General features: G+C 38.8%; 1 protein-coding gene across 1 annotated transcript in view; it reads right to left on the bottom strand.

Annotated features, from left to right (window-relative positions):
* The window catches only part of cntn3a.2 (contactin 3a, tandem duplicate 2), a 236,234-nt gene that overhangs the window by 33,320 nt on the left and 190,093 nt on the right, over positions 1 to 12,821 (bottom strand). The window lies entirely within an intron of this gene.

The following is a 12,821-nucleotide window of genomic DNA, read 5'->3' as shown; positions in this document are numbered from 1 at the left end:
GTTCCAGACCAGAGCAAACATTACCAAGCTTGCACAAAGATTGTAATGAATCTATTAAAAGAAGACAGTCTGCCGTTTCCTTTAACTTGGACACAAGTTGGACACACCTTTGGCCATTAAAAGCCAGTGATTTCCAGGAGTTATCGCACCTTCTGAGTAGCGTCTGATTTCGTAATGGTTTCTAAAGTTGTAAAAATGTGTTGAATAAATATTAAATTTCAACATTTCTGTCAACAAAGATTTGCTTCAGCCTGCGACAGATTGTCATTTTGATAGTAGGCTCTTATAGCTAATATAGACACTTACTTAATGTGTTGCCTTCATTTTAAGACTTACATACAGCTTTTCATTTTTTACGCCTCCAGACAGATTAGTTTTTTGTATTTTTGGTCCAATATGATTCTTTCAACCTTTTGGGTTGCCTACCCCTTACTTAGGGCCTTATTTAGAGAAAAAATAAACACAATCAAATGTGACATTTTTTCTTCTCAAACTGCTTTAAATCCATCTGAATGTCTCTTTTTTACCTGGGTTTTGTCCTGGTTAATGCTGAGATGCTTGACGATATTTTTTTCTACTATGAAACCCACAACATGTCTTTTAGATTCAATCAGATCCCCGGGCTCGGGGTATTTTTGTGTGGATTTTGTATGCTCCTCCCGTTACTGCGTAGGTTCCCTCCGGGTACTCCGGCTTTTTCCCACCTCCAAAGACATTTACCTGGGGACAGGTTGATTGGCAACACTAAATTAACCCTAAAATGCGAATGTTGTCTGTCTAGCTGTGTTAATCCGGGTGGTACCACACTTTCCACTCGAAAGCAGCTGGGATAGGCTCCAGCACTTGTCCCTGAGAGGCACAAGTCGTACAAAATGGATGGATGGATAGATGAACTTCAGCCTTGCTTTTAAATATTTAGATTTTTGAAGACGCTGTAAAGTGACTATAAAACGGAACTAAAGTGGGCTACCTTGTAGCCCCAGCAGGAATTTATCGCGCACCACCTATCGTTCTGTCCGCACGCAGCCTTGTGAAGTTACAACTTAGCATAGCAGCAAAGAAAACTAAATGAAAGACTTGTCCAGAGTGTAGCCCGCCTACCGCCCGAATGCAGCTGAGATAAGCTCCAGCACCCCCCGCCACCCCAAAATGGGACAAGCGGTAGAAAATGGATGGATGGATGAAAGTGCAAGTTCAACGATTTATGGCTCCAAAACAATGACTTTAAAGCAGGGGTGTCAAACTAATTTTAGATCAGGGGCCACATGGAAAAAAATCTACTCCAAAGTGGGCCAGACTGGTAAAATCACGGCACGAAAAGTTAGAAATAAAGACAACTTCAGATTGTTTTCTTTGTTTAAAACTAGAACAAGCACATTCTGAAAATGTACAAAACATAATGTTGTTGGGTTATTTTCACACTGACATGTTGCGGTTAATAGTATTCTACCTTTATTTGTCGTCTTTTATACTTTCTGTATAAATTATGTGACAAAATTCATCAGTCAACTCATTGGTGTTAATTTTCAATCTATTAAGATAGAAATTACAGGATGTACTGATGTACTAACATGTGGTTACTTTTTTTTTTTTTTTTAACATATATAGCATAATCTACATAGATACAAATAGTTGCTATTGCGACATCTACTGGACACATTTACAAAAGCAGTTTCTTTCATTCAAAAATTTCGGTTCATTTTTATACTTAGCAAACTCAATGACACGGCGCGGGGTCGAACCCACGTTTCCTCGTCAGCTGGAGCTGCTGGCGCGCTCAGACATGCCCCTGCTCGCGCTGAGCGCAGCACGCCGTGGCAGCTACAAGCCTGCAGACAATCTCTAATTAGCACACCTGGTCCTGATGAGAGGGAGTGGCATAAAGACCAGCGGACATAAGGGGAACCTTTGCCAGAACGTCGGTCATCTTCCCAGTAAGGATCACGTCTGGCAATCCCTCCCCTGTGTTTTACTCGCCTTCTCTTTGCTTTCTCGGAGTCTCCCTTGTTCATGTCCCTTGTGTCTTCCGCAGTGACTTCCCTGTCTTCCGTGATCGTGTTTTGCCTCTCGACATCCATCTGGATTCCTGACTGCCTTCCTCGATCCTCTACCCCCTGCTCGGACACGGACTGCGCTGCCTCGCTCCTACCCTAGACCCCTTGCCTGTTCACGGACTGCCTCTTCGCCTTGCCCCGACTTGATTCGACAAAAGATAGATTAGTCTACAGTCATTCACTTAGAGTAGCATACACACGCCACGTAATCATCAAAGGTTTGAGGATGTAAGCCATAATCGCCTTTTTTCTTTTTGCACTCTGTTATTCACAACTTTGTGCAGATACAGTAGTACTGTCAATGTTTTTATGTCTGCTCAATTCTGACAGCCACAAAAAAAATGTAAAAAATAACAATAATATACTGGTAGCCTTAGCAGTCCCAACGATAGTCACGCACACCTTTAAAAAAAGAGCCGCTTGAAGTGCATTCTCATTTTGTTAAACATGTGTGGTGAAATTATCCACCGCATTTTGACCCATTCCCTTGTTCCTAAACTTTAGAATTTGATGCCAGCAACATGTGACAAAGAAGCTGGGAAAAGTGGCAATACATATTGATAAAGTTGAGGAATGCTCATCAAACACTTATTTGGAACATCCCACAGGTGTGCAGGCTAATTGGGAACAGGTGGGTGCCATGATTGGGTTTAAAAGCAGCTTTCATGAAATGCTAAGTAATTCACAAACAAGGATGGGTGAGGGTTACCAATTTGTAAGCAAATTGTCGAACAGTTTTAGAACAACATTTCTCAACGAGCTATTGCAAGGAATTTAGGGATTTTGCCATCTATGGTCCGTGATATCATCAAAAATTTCTGAGAATCTGGAGAAATCACTACACGTAAGCTATGATATTACGGACTTTTGATCCCTCAGGCGGTACTGCATCAAAAACCGACATCAGTGTGTAAACGATATCCCCACATGGGCTCAGGAACACTTCATAAAACCACTGTCAGTAACTACAGTTGGTCGCTACATCTGTAAGTGCAAGTTAAAACTCTAATATGCAAAACCAAACCCATTTATCAACAATATCCTGAAACGCCACCGGCTTGGCTGGGCCCGAGCTCACTGATGCAAAGTGGAAAGGCTTTCTGTGGTCTGACGAGTCCACATTTCAAATTATATTTGGAAACAGAGGACGTGGTGTCCTACAGAACAAATAGGAAAATAATCATTCGGATTGTTATAGGCGCAAAGTTCAAAAGCCAGCATCTGTGATGGTATGAGGGTGTATTTGTGCCCAAGGCATGGGTAACTTAGACATATGTGAAGGCACCATTAATGCTGAATGGTCCATACAGGTTTTAGAGCAACATATGTTGTCAACCAGGCAGCGTTATCATGGACGCCCCTGCTTATTTCAGCAAGACACGTGTTACAACAGCGTGGCTTCGTAAAAAAAGAGTGCGGGTACTTTCCTGGCCCGCCTGCAGTCCAGACCTGTCTCCCAACGAAAATGTTTGGCGCATTATGATGCGTAAAATACGACAGCGGAGACCCCGGACTGTTGAACGACTGAAGGTCTACATAAAACAAGAATGGGAAAGAATTCCACTTTCAAAGCTTCAACAACTAGTTTCCTCAGTTCCCAATCGTTTATTGTTGTTAAAAGAAAAGTTGATGCAACACAGTGGTGAACATGTCCTTTCCCTACTACTTTGGCACATGTTGCAGCCATGAAATTCGAAGTTAATTATTATTTCCCCCAAAAAATAAAGTTTATGAGTTTGAACATCAAATATTTTGTCTTTGTAGTGCATTCAACTGAATATGGGTTGAAAAGGATTTGCAAATCATTGTATTCCGTTTATATTTACATCTAACACAATTCCCCAACTCATATGGAAACGGGGTTTGTAAATATGGTCTTTACAAAAAGTCCTACATTTAATTTGTTAGAACCTGCAGAGACCCTGTACGGAATGTTACACCCTTAATGTTCTTACAACTGAAATAATACACATTGTGAATGTCTTACCACTGTAATGGTATTCGTCATTCTGCAGTAAGCTGCACAATTTTCTTTAACTGAATTGCACCTCATATTCCTACAACATTTTTTTATGCATCATTCCTGTAAGTTTATGTTTGTTTATTATATTGTATCTATCCTTAAATGCATATTCAGGGAACTGGCAAAGAAGGAATTTATTGCGTGGTTTAACAGCTGCGCATACGACAATAAAGCCCTTCAATATTATAATGATATGTTATCATTGCAGATGTATATTTCCTGAAAAATGTTTTATTGAAAATGAACGGTTTCCTTACCGATAGAACCTTGTAGTGTGGCCCCATGTCCACATGAACACAAATATCTAAAAAAAAACCTCACCACTGAGATGTTACAACAAATCTTTATCTACACCGATGGTATTAAAAAAACACACACATTCACTAGCTGTCATGCATATTTTTGGAAAATGATAAACCTGCTAAAGCAACATGCCACGCATCTGTTCATCAATACTGACAAATTAGATGTGCAGTAGATTTTTAAAATTCAGCCCAGGAGACACAGTACACGTTGGTTTAAAAATGTTTTTAATCAGGTAAGTCGTGTGCAAAATTATACCAACATTCATAAATCAGTAACTTCATTATTTATATTCTGTTAATATAACATTTATATGCATGAGCTATTGTACAAGATTTCAAATAAAGTGTTTTCTGATCTATTTTGTATGTGCAAAGTGAGGTCAGTGGACGTGGGTGACACAGAGTGTGGTGTCTGATCATTAGTGTGTGTGTGTCAGTGGAAAATTACTTATAAAAAGTAGGTAATCATAGTTACTCAATAGTTTGCCAAAAAAGTAATTGCGTTTCTAACGGATTTACTCTTTAATAATTTTTGTTAATTACTAGTGAAAACAATTATTGCATTACTTTATTAAAAAAAAACAATAAAAAAACTTTAAATATCTGACATATGCAGTTGAGATGGTTCCGTCGGTTGCAACCTCCTCAGTCGATAAGGTTAATTGAGTATAGACACATAAACTGGTTAACGCGCCGAAATAGAAATCAGTTGTCGGTTTTTGTCTTTTAAACGACACGAGAGTAGATGTAGATACATGGACCGGGTGTTGTGCGAGGCTAGCAGCCATGTGACAGTTTATCTTTAAAACAACGCGAGAGTGACAGCTTGCCACCAAATATTTACCCGCAAAATATGTAACGTCAAGACCACGGACCGTCTCTGTGCTGCGCCGTCCGTCAGTATTGTGACATTCCAAGTGATGACGGCTCGGACAAATTCCCCACTTCGTCTTTCTTTATTTAGAAAAATGCAACAGAGGCTCAATCTCCGTGTTCTGGCAACATTCAAATAACTTTTCACCTCCACAACCTACGTCACTTACCATCCTTTTCCCAGAAGTCCCGCCCCCCCATTTAAGCCATTGTCTAGAAGATGTTGTTTGAAAATCTGAAAACACTGGAAGTATTTTACTATTATAGAATGTGTTTGAAGATAAATGTGCCTATGGGTGTTTGCATTCATCAGGTTATTGTCATTATCATGGCATTTAACTGGTCAGTTACATAAAACAGTGGTTCTCAACCTTTTTTCAGTGATGTACCCCCTGTGAACATTTTTTTTAATTCAAGTACCCCCTAATCAGAGCAAAGCATTTCTGGTTGAAAAAAAGAGATAAGGGTGTACCCCACCTTTCGCCTGATTGTAGCTGAGATAGGCACCAGCGCCCCCCGCAACCCCAAAGGGATTAAGCGGTAGGAAATGGATGGATGGATGGAAGTAAAATACAGCACTATGTCATCAGTTTGTGATTTATTAAATTGTATAACAGTGAAGAAATATTGCTCATTTGTAGTGGTCATTCTTGAACTATTTGGAAAAAAAGATATAAAAATAAGTAAAAACTTGTTGAAAAATAAACAAGTGATTCAATTATGAATAACAATTTCTACACATAGAAGTAATCATCAACTTAAAGTGCCCTCTTTGGGGATTGTAATAGAGATCCATCTGGATTCATGAACTTAATTAAAAAAAAAAATCCACAAAAAAAGAAATCTTTTTTCACAGTTTATGAACTACATTCATATTTTGTTGAAGTAGTATTCAATAAATATATATATAAAGAATTTTTGAATTGTTGCGATTTTTAGAATATTTAAAAAAAATCTCACGTACCCCTTGGCATACCTTCAAGTACCCCCAGGGGTACGCATACCCCCATTTGAGAACCACTGACATAGAAGACATTTGGCCTCTCATCCGAGTAGTTTTCAACAGTTCATGCTCACAGACTTTGCTTGAACAGATCTAGTCTGGGCGCCTGGTGCCAAGGTCCTAACTATCAATTCTCCAAACATTAGGAGGAATGTAAGCACAGGAAGGAATGCTTTTGTTATTTTGTGGTGTAAAAAAAACAAATTGTCCATTGACAAATGTTAACCATAGAACTGAATAGTTCATACACCACATCAAATCTTATTGAATCATTATTTCAGTACATTGCATTGTTCTGTTTTATAAATAAATTGTTTTTGAATCGCATTGTAACCCATGTATTGCAATGCGATTCTAATCGTCCATCACAAAGAGCTTTACATCCCGAGAGTGCATTGGATTGTGTGAGCGCTAGTTAATATAGAGATTTAATGTGCTTTGATGGCTGTAGTCTCCTTGTACACAAACAGGATATTGTAAGACTCTGAGTAGGGCTGGGCGATATATCGATATACTCGATATACTCGATATATCGCCGGTTTGTCTCTGTGCGATATAGAAAATGACTATATCGTGATATTCGAGTATACATTCTCACGCAGTTGCTTTTAGCTGCGGGCATTACACTGCATGCATTTCCCGCTCTTTCTTGTCCCTCCTTCTCACAGAGACATAAACCAAGCGCACCTTCATCCATACGTCACATACTGTCACGGAGCAGAGAGGTAGGAACATGGTAACATTAGATGTGGTGCTAGCGGAGTGGTGCAAGTGCTAATACGAGAGAGAGATACTGCCAATCTGGTAACAAATGAAGGAATAATTAATTCCTAAGAAAAACAGCAGGGGGTTCATCGTCTGGCGGTGGTTTGGCTTCAAGCGGTAATATGTTCAACATTTATGCGGCAAAAGCGTTGCTACAAAAAGTATTAGCACTGCTAATGGAGCATCATTTGAAAAGTCACCCGCTAGAGAATTAAAAGTGTTTGAAACTCCGCATGTCAACATCTACGGTCGGTGCCACACCAACAAAATGCCGAAGCAACTATTTCCAGATCAACGCCGTACGAAAATAAAAAAAAAAGTCAACAACTGAAGGAGATAACGTCCCCAGGAACCTATTATGCAGCTCATTTTTATTTGACAGTTATTGAAATATCTTGTGTGACATCATGCACAAAAGTGCACTTTATTTGTTTGAAACTATAGTAGTTGTGTTCCGTACAAAAAGTACACTTTAATTTAGTGTTGTTTTGAAATGTCATCTTAGTGACATCATGCACAAAAGTGCACAAATAGCTTGTTTTAAAATCCATCCATCCATTTATCCATTTTTTACCGCTTATTTCCTTTGGGGTTGTGGGGGGCGCTGGTGCCTATCTCAGCTACAAGTGGGCGGAAGGTGGGGTACATCCTGGACAAGTCGCCACCTCGTCGCAGGGCCAACACAGATAGACAGACAACATTCACACACTAGGGCCAATTTAGTGTTGCCAATCAACCTATCCCCAATGTCTCTGACAATCTTGCACTTTCTGTTTTGGAAATTACATGAATTTTTGTGCCACTACTTAATAACTGTTTAATAAATACAGTTTTGGTAAATTGACTTAGTTGTGATTTCCCTCTGTGCATGAACGTTTAAAATGAGCATATATTAATGCAGTATGAAAAAAAATGTTTTAATGTAGACACAAAGAATCATCATACTGGTGTGATTATATTCATTCAAGGCTAAAGCAAAATATCGCGATATATATCGTGTATCGTGACATGGCCGAAAAATATCGAGATATTAATAAAAGGCCATATCGTCCAGCCCTAATTCCGAGCTTGTCATTTCAATTATTGATTTGTTGTTTGTTATGGTTTATGATTTGAGTTCATTTTGAACATGCATACATTAATCGCTCAAAGTAGTAGTTTGTATGTGTGCAAGTACTCACATGTGTGTTGTTTGCTGTCTGATGTTGCCTCCTTCTATTCGCAATCAAGTTAATTTAGTTTAGTTGTGGTTGTTGAAAAAGATGTTTCCTGCATTGAACTTGCAGTGTATCTGAAATTTTCTTGTTGACAAACAACCCCATCACAAGTAGCAGGCCACATTAGATCAAATGTCTTGCTAAGGGCATTGTAACGTACAACAACGATATTATTAGAATATTCGTTACTCATAAAACTTGTCATACAACCACATTATTTGGAACATTATTGTGTGTGTACACCCAAGCGGCTGTGGCCTGATTCGGGAAACAGCAATTGCGGTTCTCCAGACGCATCCGGCTCTTTAGCGCCCGACTTGTGGCTCTTTGGAGCTTTTTCAAAAATGTATGACAATGGAAAAAGATGAGGAAAAAAAAACACATTTTGTGTAATAATTAATTTTCTGTTGGAGGAAAAACATGACACAAACCTCCCTAATTGTTAGAAATCAATGTTTCTAACAATTAAACATGCTTCGGTGATTAGAGATTATTTGGCGAGCGCCGTTTTGTCCTCCTAATTTTGGCGGTCTTTGAACTCACCGTAGTTTGTTTACATTTACAACATTCTCTGGACTTTCTAAGACGTGTTTTAGGCCACACCTTTTTTGTCTCATTTTGTCCCCGAAACTCTTAATGCTGTGCGTGAATGCACAACGTTGAGCTTTCTAGATTTTATTGACTTGTGTGGAGGGCTAATCAGGCATATTTGGTCACTGCATTACTGCAAGCCCTGCGATGAGGTGGCGACTTGTCCAGGGTGTACTCCGCCTTCCGCCCGATTGTAGCTGAGATAGGCACCAGCGCCCCTCGCGACCCCAAAGGGAATAAGCGGTAGAAATGGATGGATGGATGGATGGATTGGCATTACTGCAAGCCAATCGATGCTAACATGCTATTTAGGCTAGCTGTATGTACATATTGCATCATTATGCCTCGTATTTAGGTATATTTGATCTCATTTAATTTCTCTTAAGTCCTCTTAATTTGATTTATATGTGCATGTATCATGAAATATTATCTGTGTGTAATATTGAATGCATTTCTGATCGTTGTTTGTGTACCGTTATAGACCACAACAAACGTTACCCTTTTGATGATTGATTGAAACTTTGATAAGTAGATTGCCGAATGCAGCCGAGGTGTGACTATCAGTGGTACTTTAACTTAACTTTAACTTTATTTGTCCACAACACTTGGATAACTACAAAATAAAAGTAACTTGTAATCTAACGTACTTACTAAAAAAAAAAAAAGAATTCAGTCAAATAATACAATTATTTTTTGAAGAAATAATCAGTGATCAGATCAGTTTGTCAAAGTAACTGGGGCAACGCTGGTCACAATGTAGCCAGACCGTAAAACCCCATGAACAAAGGCATCCAACATTTCGTGCAAGTTCACACCAAAATGCATGAACCTTATGATTTGTCACTCTGGCAACAACAGGCTATTCGCATTAATAGGTCAGAAAAGAGTAAATTCATCATAGGTCTTATTTTACGACAAAAATCCATGTTTACTTGTGCACAAAAGATTGAAATACACAGGTTTTTGAAACCTGGATATAGTCTAAGTCAGTGCTTCTTAAACTTTTTTTTTAATCAAGTGCCACCTCAGAAAACACTTGCCTCTCCAAGTACCACCATAATGACCAACATGAAAATACAAGAGCATACTAGGCCTATGTATTTAATAAAAACAAGGCAGAGGTAGTACTTAATAAACATATGTCATATTTTTGGCCATTGTAACATTACACAGTTTGAACAGTAACATTGTGTTTGAATATAGGAAAATAAAATGGTACTTTAATAAAGTGTTTCTTTGGCATATGACTGGATGGAGCCTGCGTACCCCGAGTGGTACACGTACCACATATTGAGAATCCCTGTTTTAAGTTGACAAATGTGGTTATCTGCACCATAGGGGCCGATCTACATTTCTGCCAGTGGTGGCTCAGTGTGTGTGTATTAGTGTTGTCCCGATACCAATGTTTTGGTACCGGTACCAAAAGTATTTTGGTACTTTTCGGCACTTTTCTAAATAAAGGGCACCACAAAAAATGTCCTTATTGTCTTTATTTTAACAAAAAAAATCTTAGGGTACATTAAACATATGTTTATTGTTTGAATTTAGTCCTCAAAAAATAGTGAACATACTAGAAAACTTGTCTTTTAGTAGTAAGTAAACAAACAAAGACTCCTAATTAGTCTGCTGACTGTAACATATTGTGTCATTTATCATTTTATTATTTTGTCAACATTATTGAGGACAAGTGGTAGAAAATGAATTATTAATGTACTTGTTCATTTACTGTTAAAATATGCTTACTTTCTCTTTTAACATGTTCTGTCTAAACTTCTGTTAAAATGTAATAATCACTTATTCTTCTCTTCATTGATACTTAACATTAGTTTTGGATGATACCACACATTTGGGTATCAATACGATACCAAGTAGTTACAGGATCATACATTGGTCATATTCAAAGTCCTCATGTGTCCAGGGACATATTTCCAGAGTTTAAAACATAATACACAGAAAAAAACAAAAAACGAAAGATTTTGTGACGCTCAAAAATATCGATGTAATCATAGTAGTAGATGTGATGTTAGGAGTAGATTCACCAATGGCGTTTGTCTCGGAAGAGTTGGTGCAGCAGGGAATTCTGGGAATTTGTTCTGTTGTGTTGCAGTGCACATACTCTTCCAAAATGTGTTTGTCATTGTTGTTTAGTGTGGTTTCACGATATATCACATGTTAATGACAGTGTTGGCGTTATTCATACTGCCACCCTTAGTGTGACACGTATGGCTGTTGAGTAAGTATACTCTTTATTCGCTCGTGTGCAGTGCGTTCAAAGACAAGACGTTAGTGTCATTGGTTCTTTCTCGGACACAATTAAATCTTGATTATTCATCCATCCATTTTCTACCACTTTTCCCTTTTTTGGGTCGCGAGGGGCGTTGGAGCCAATCTCGGCTGCATTCGGGCGAAAGGCGGGGTACACCCTGGACAAGTCGCCAACTCATCGCAGGGCCAACACAGATAGACAGACAACATTCACACTCACATTCATACACTAGGGCCAATTTAGTGTTGCCAATCAACCTATCCCCAGGTGCATGTCTTTGGAGATAGGAGGAAGCCGGAGTACCCTGAAGGAAACCACACAGTCACGGGGAGAACATGCAAACTCAACACAGAAAGATCCTGAGCCCAGGATTGAACTGAGGACGTTCGTATTGTGAAGCGCAAGCACAAACCCCTGTTTCACCGTGCAGCAAACTGGCACAGTTATGCACAAATGGCACGATGGACAGAGAATCTTTTTTGGAGTATCCTAAATCTAAAAAATATAATAGACATATCCCCTACTCAGCAACATCTTGTAATTTTTGAACAAGCCTGTTTAGCGCTTAGGCACAAGCATTAATCCACCGTGCTGCCCTGAAATCTTGATTAAAGACTTTGTTAATTATAGACTATATGATTTGTGACTTTTTTTTACTATGTAAAACTGACCAAACTCAACAAAAAATCCACAACAACATAATATTTTTAAAAAAAATGATTTTAAAGATTTAACGGCCTACTGAAAACCACTACTAGCCACCACACAGTCTGATAGTTTATATATAAATGATGAAATATTAACATTGCAACACATGCCTATACGGCCTTTTTAGTTTACTAAATTGCAATTTCAAATTTCCCGGGATTTTCGTCTTGAAAACGTCGCGTAATGATGACGTGTATGCAAGACATTACGGGTTTTAAGGAAGTATGAGCGCTGCACACACACACAGCTAAAAGTCGTCTGCTTTAACGGCATAATTACACAGTATTTTGGACATCTGTGTTGCTGAATTTCAATTTGTTCAATTAATATTGGAGAAGTCACAGTAGAAAGATGGAGTTGGGAAGCTTTAGCCTTTAGCCACACAAACACACGGTGATAAACATTGTTTAAAATTCCTGGAGTTGAAACTTTACTATGGATCTGAGCGCGGTCAAGCGAACATGAATCACGACCGAATGTTAACCAGCAGGTTTCAGTGAGAAAATTGTGGTTAAAAAGTCGCTTCTTACCGGAGATCAGCTGAGCTTGTGCCGTCTATAGCTGCCGTCGACTCCCCTGAGACACTGCGCGTCAAGACACCCGTGGAGACACACCTCCGACTATCAGGTACTATTTAACTCACTAAAACACTAGCAACACAATAGAAAGATAAAGAATTACCCAAAATTATCCTAGTAAATGTGTCTAAAAACATCGGAATCCGTCCCAATGCAATCATGTTTTTTTTTTTACTTTTTTTTTTTTTTTTCCAGTCCGTCGCTATCAATATCCTCAAACACGAATCTTTCATCCTCGCTCAAATTAATGGAGAAATTGTCGTTTTCTCGGTCCGAATAGCACTTTTTGTTGGAGGCTCCCATTAAAATCAATGTGAATATAAGAGGAGCCATCAACATGTGACGTCATTGTCTGCGACTTCCGGTAGAGGCAGGGCATTTCTCTTTGCACCGAAAGTTGCGAACTTTATCGTGGATGTTCTCTACTAAATCGTGGAT

Source organism: Nerophis ophidion, linkage group LG06 (genome assembly GCF_033978795.1).
Source record: "Nerophis ophidion isolate RoL-2023_Sa linkage group LG06, RoL_Noph_v1.0, whole genome shotgun sequence".
NCBI lineage: Eukaryota > Metazoa > Chordata > Actinopteri > Syngnathiformes > Syngnathidae > Nerophis > Nerophis ophidion.
The sequence above is the reverse complement of the archived record's forward strand: the minus strand, read 5'-3'. Positions and strand labels throughout refer to the sequence as shown.